The following is a 6,021-nucleotide window of genomic DNA, read 5'->3' as shown; positions in this document are numbered from 1 at the left end:
GATGTGTCCGAAAGAAAAGTAGGGGCGCCAGTATTGAGGCAGACAAGATTGAGCTGGTTGAAAAGGTCTGCGAACAAGGAGCCCCTCGGGCAGGAGGCTGGAGAACCCCAAAGGGGATGGTGGGCATTGAAGTCTCCAGTTAACAAAAACGGTGCAGGTAGCTGAGCAATAAGTTGCATCATGTCTGTACACGTAACGGCAGAGGACGATGGAGTGTAAACGGTACAAAAGGAAAACGTAAAAGTGGGGAGAGTAATGCGGATGGTAACTGCCTGCATGCCGGTGTGCAACGTGATGGGATCGTAGTAAATATCATCCCGGACCAGCAACATAACCCCTCCATGAGCTGGGATACCTACCACAGGGGGTAGGTCAAAACGCACAGAGGTGTAGTGTGCCAAGGCAATGTGATCGCATGGGCGTAGCTTCGTTTCCTGGAGGGCTACGACGAGCGGACGATGCAAGCGGAGCAGCAACTTCAGGTCCTCTCGGTTGGAGCGAATGCTGCGAATATTCCAGTGAATAAGTGCCATCGTAAGAAAAGGAAGAGGAGAGAAGGGGTCACCTCGAAGGCCGCTTAGGGCCTGGCTTCGAGCGAGCACTGCCGCCGCTATCAGTAGGCGGACAGTCATCGTCCATGGGGTCTATAGGGTCATCGGCCATCTCGGGAGGATGGCCGGGAGGGGGAGCTTCCTCCGCCGGTGAACGGCCAGATATACGGCTACCGGCGGTGCGGCCAGGCGAAACGGATGACGGCCTGGGGCGGCAACTGCTGGGTGGCGCAGGAGAAGAAATGCGCCGTGGCGGAGAAGGAGAACTGTGCTTCCTATGCGCCTTTTTGGAAGGACGTTTGGTGGAAGTACCGGTCGAAGGCTGGGAGGTCGAGGGACGGAGGAAGTCTGCACGGGATGGTTCCTTCTTGAAGGACCGTGCATCTGACTTCGGGGTCTTCGACTTAGCAGAAGCTGAGGAAGTGGCTGGTGTCTGGTGTGATGGGAGGAAGAGGAGACGTCGACCGCGCGATCTTAGCACTGGCCGAACGGACGACCGTGGTGCTGAAGGTCAGATCGCATGTCTGGGTTGCTACCTCCCGGGTAGTCCGAGGAGAGGCGAGGACAGTACTATATTTCCCCGCTGGGAGCAGCGTGGGCTTCCTACTAGCCAATAGCTTGCGAGCAGCCGAGGTGGACACTTTCTCTTTGACCCGAATTTCTTGGATGCAACGTTCGTCCTTATAGACAGGACAGTCGCGGGAGGATGCGGCATGGCCACCCTGACAGTTCACACAACGAGGAGACGGAGGTGGACAGTCACCCTCATGGGCATCCCTGCCACAAGTGACACATTTAGCCGCATTGGAACAAGACTGTCGAGTGTGATTGAAACGCTGACACTGGTAGCAGCGCGTAGGTGTCGGGACATAGGGGCGAACAGAAATAACCTCGTAGCCTGCCTTGATGCGCGATGGCAGCTTAACACTATCGAAGGTCAAGAAAAGTGTCCGGGTCGGTACAAGGTCGTTGTTGACCTTTTTCATGACCCGATGGACAGCCGTCACGCCCTGCTCAGCGGGGAAAGATTGAAGCTCCTCGTCAGTCAATCCGTCGAGGGAGCTAGTATAGACTACACCACGAGACGAATTCAAAGTTCGGCGGGCCTCCACCCGGACAGGGAACGTGTACAGGAGGGTGGCCCGAAGCAGTTTTTGTGCCTGAAAGGCACTCTCAGTTTCTAGTAATAAGGTGCCGTTACGCAACCTGGTACAAGATTTGACAGATCCGGCTATGGCATCAACGCCCTTCTGAATAACAAAAGGGTTGACAGAGGAAAAATCCTTTCCGTCCTCAGTGCGAGAAACTACGAGGAACTGTGGGGCAGGCGGTAGTACTTTTGTCACTGTTGGCTGGTCACGTTTCCGTTTTTGGGTCGAAGTCGAGACAGATGGAGTAGAATCCATTGCGGAGGAATCCCCCATGATTGCCAGCGTCTCCGATGGCGCGCTCCTTCCTTGTGGGGACCCTCTCAGAGGGCACTCCCGCCTTAGGTGAATGTTTACACCTCAGGTCACACCTCCCGAGAAACAGACGGAGGGACCAATCGGCATGGTCAGAAGGTATCAGCTCAGGCAATCACCCCTCCCCGGGCCTGGCCTTTACCAGGGGGTACGCGCGTGCCTTACATGTCTACCCAGGGCGGGGACTTACGCGTTACCCCGTCACCTAGTACGCGTGCGAACGCGTGGGTCGGCCTTCAGACACGCACAGGGAGGAAGGAAGAGGAGGAAAAAGAAGAGAGAGAGGGAGAAAGAAGACAGACTGTCTCAAACGCCAAGGCGGAGACCAGAGAAGGCAAGGAGAAGAAGGCAATGAGAAGGCACGGAGAGAAAGGCAATGAGAAGGCACGGAGAGAAAGGCAATGAGAAGGCACGGAGAGAAAGGCAATGAGAAGGCACGGAGAGAAAGGCAATGAGAAGGCACGGAGAGAAAGGCAATGAGAAGGCACGGAGAGAAAGGCAATGAGAAGGCAAGGAGAGAAAGGCAATGAGAAGGCAAGGAGAGAAAGGCAATGAGAAGGCAAGGAGAGAAAGGCAATGAGAAGGCAAGGAGAGAAAGGCAATGAGAAGGCAAGGAGAGAAAGGCAATGAGAAGGCAAGGAGAGAAAGGCAATGAGAAGGCAAGGAGAGAAAGGCAATGAGAAGGCAAGGAGAGAAAGGCAATGAGAAGGCAAGGAGAGAAAGGCAATGAGAAGGCAAGGAGAGAAAGGCAATGAGAAGGCAAGGAGAGAAAGGCAATGAGAAGGCAAGGAGAGAAAGGCAATGAGAAGGCAAGGAGAGAAAGGCAATGAGAAGGCAAGGAGAGAAAGGCAATGAGAAGGCAAGGAGAGAAAGGCAATGAGAAGGCAAGGAGAGAAAGGCAATGAGAAGGCAAGGAGAGAAAGGCAATGAGAAGGCAAGGAGAGAAAGGCAATGAGAAGGCAAGGAGAGAAAGGCAATGAGAAGGCAAGGAGAGAAAGGCAATGAGAAGGCAAGGAGAGAAAGGCAATGAGAAGGCAAGGAGAGAAAGGCAATGAGAAGGCAAGGAGAGAAAGGCAATGAGAAGGCAAGGAGAGAAAGGCAATGAGAAGGCAAGGAGAGAAAGGCAATGAGAAGGCAAGGAGAGAAAGGCAATGAGAAGGCAAGGAGAGAAAGGCAATGAGAAGGCAAGGAGAGAAAGGCAATGAGAAGGCAAGGAGAGAAAGGCAATGAGAAGGCAAGGAGAGAAAGGCAATGAGAAGGCAAGGAGAGAAAGGCAATGAGAAGGCAAGGAGAGAAAGGCAATGAGAAGGCAAGGAGAGAAAGGTAATGAGAAGGCAAGGAGAAGTCAAGGGAAAGAGTAAGGAAGACAGTGAGGTGGAGAATAGCAAAGAAAGGAACCAACAAAAGGAAGGAAGAAACGAGAAGTGAAAAACCAAAAAGACCACGATTATAGGTCGTGGAACCGTCCGTCTCCGGACGCAGGCGCTAACTACCCCCGTGAGGGGGATGGACTCTTTTTAGTCGCCTCTTACGACAGGCAGGAATACCTCGGGCCTATTCTTACCCCGGACCCGCAGGGGGGGGTACAGAGTTTCAGGGAGAGCATAAGGGAACAACTGACAGGAATGGGGGAAAGAAATACAGTTGAAGAAGAATGGGTAGCTCTGAGGGATGAAGTAGTGAAGGTAGCAGAGGATCAAGTAGGTAAAAAGACTAGGGCTAGTAGAACTCCTTGGGTAACAGAAGAAATATTGAATTTAATTGATGAAAGGAGAAAATAAAGCCGAGCTAGGGGAAGATCTGTTTGGATTCTGTAGAAATATTGGAACACATGAGGCAATACTGACCCTACGACTTATCTTAGAAGCTAGATTAAGGAAAGGCAAACCTACGTTTCTAGCATTTGTTGACTTAGAGAAAGCTTTTGACAATGTTGATTGGAATACTCTCTTTCAAACTCTGAAGGTGGCAGGGGTAAAATATAGGGAGCGTAAGGCTATTTACAATTTGTACAGAAACCAGATGGCAGTTATAAAAGTCGAGGGGCATGAAAGGGAAGCAGTGGTTGGGAATGGAGTGAGACAGGGTTGTAGCCTCTCCCCGATGTTATTCAATCTGTATATTGAGCAAGCAGTGAAGGAAACGAAAGAAAAATTCGGAGTAGGTATTAAAATCCATAGAGAAGAAATAAAAACTTTGAGGATCGCCGATGACATTGTAATTCTGCCAGAGACAGCAAAGGACTTGGAAGAGCAGTTGAACGGAATGGATAGTGTCTTGAAAGGACGATATAAGATGAACATCACAAAAGGAAAACAAGGATAATGGAATGTAGTCGAATTAAGTCGGGTGATGCTGAGGGAATTAGATTAGGAAATGAGACAATTAAAGTAGTAAAGGAGTTTTGCTACTTGGGGAGCAAAATAACTTATGATGGTCGAAGTAGAGGATATAAAATGTTGACTGGCAATGGCAAGGAAAGCTTTTCTGAAGAAGAGAAATTTGTTAACATCGAGTATAGATTTTAATGTCAGGAAGTCGTTTCTGAAAGTATTTGTGTGGAATGTAGCCATGTATGGAAGTGAAACATGGACGATAACTAGTTTAGACAAGAAGAGAATAGAAGCTTTCTAAATGTGGTGCTACAGAAGAATGCTGAAGATTAGATGGGTAGATCACATAACTAATTAGGAGGTGTTGAATAGAATTGGGGAGAAGAGGAGCTTGTGGCACAACTTGACTAGAAGAAGGAATCTGTTGGTAGGACATGTTCTGAGTCATCGAGGAATCACCAATTTAGTATTGGAGGGCAGTGCGGAGGGTAAAAATTGTACAGGGAGACCAAGAGATGAATACACCAAGCAGATTCAGAAGGATGTAGGTTGCAGTGGGTACTGGGAGATGAAGAAGCTTGCACAGGATAGAGTAGCATGGAGAGCTGCATCAAACTAGTCTCAGGACTGAAGACCACAACAACAACAACAGCAGCATCATCTTCCTGTCAGTTAAATTTCACGTCTGTAGCACATCATCTTCGTGGTGAAGCAATTTTAATTGCCAGTATTATAAAAACCTGATTCAACAAACCTTACAACTTGCAAAAGTCAACATCAAAAACAAATGCCTAATCAGGGGACTATCTTGGCTCATAAAATGAAATAAATACATTAAGTTCCAGCTAACACCCCAATTAGGCATATATTTTTGACGCTGAACTGAACCTTGTTTTACAAATGGTTCAAATGGCTCTGAGCACTATGGGACTTAACATCTGTGGTCATCAGTCCCCTAGAACTTAGAACTACTTAAACCTAACTAACCCAAGGACATCACACACATCCATGCCCGAGGCAGGATTCGAATCTGCGACCGTAGCAGTCGCGCGGTTCCGGACTGCACGCCTAGAACCGCGAGACCTCCGCGGCCGGCGAACCTTGTTTTACAAATTCGGTGCATTAGCTTTTTACAATTATTTAACTTTTAATTATTTACCTTTTGTACCTTGATACTGAGTAGTGAACACTTGTCATTCTTTATGCGCATATAGTCTTAATTGCAGATCTGATGATGGCAGAAGCCAAAAAGTATTATAAAGGAAGAAATGTTAAGCAGCCAAGACTGTTTTATTCACAAAAATCTGTAAGTGCAGCAGAAACCCTGAACATATCAAATTAGTAGTTTAACTAAAAAGAAAGAAATTACCTCCACTGCCTTACAATAACAAGAAACATGTTTTTTACTGAAAGCATTTATACTTTTTTATGATGATATAATAGTTTCAAACAGGACTCAGCTTCAACTTCATACAGCATCTGACCTAATTATCTTTCAGTTAGAATGAGCAATCTTATCTACTGCTGCGTACTCTACTAAAAAACTTATATATCACTCACTTATATCACAAATGGCATTGTATATTGTACTTTATGTGTAGTAAGTCATGAAAAATTCTGTGATCTACAACCATGTTTTATCACACTCATGGGTGAAAGTTATGAAGTACCACC

The sequence above is a fragment of the Schistocerca cancellata genome, unplaced genomic scaffold (genome assembly GCF_023864275.1).
Source record: "Schistocerca cancellata isolate TAMUIC-IGC-003103 unplaced genomic scaffold, iqSchCanc2.1 HiC_scaffold_782, whole genome shotgun sequence".
NCBI lineage: Eukaryota > Metazoa > Arthropoda > Insecta > Orthoptera > Acrididae > Schistocerca > Schistocerca cancellata.
The sequence above is the reverse complement of the archived record's forward strand: the minus strand, read 5'-3'. Positions refer to the sequence as shown.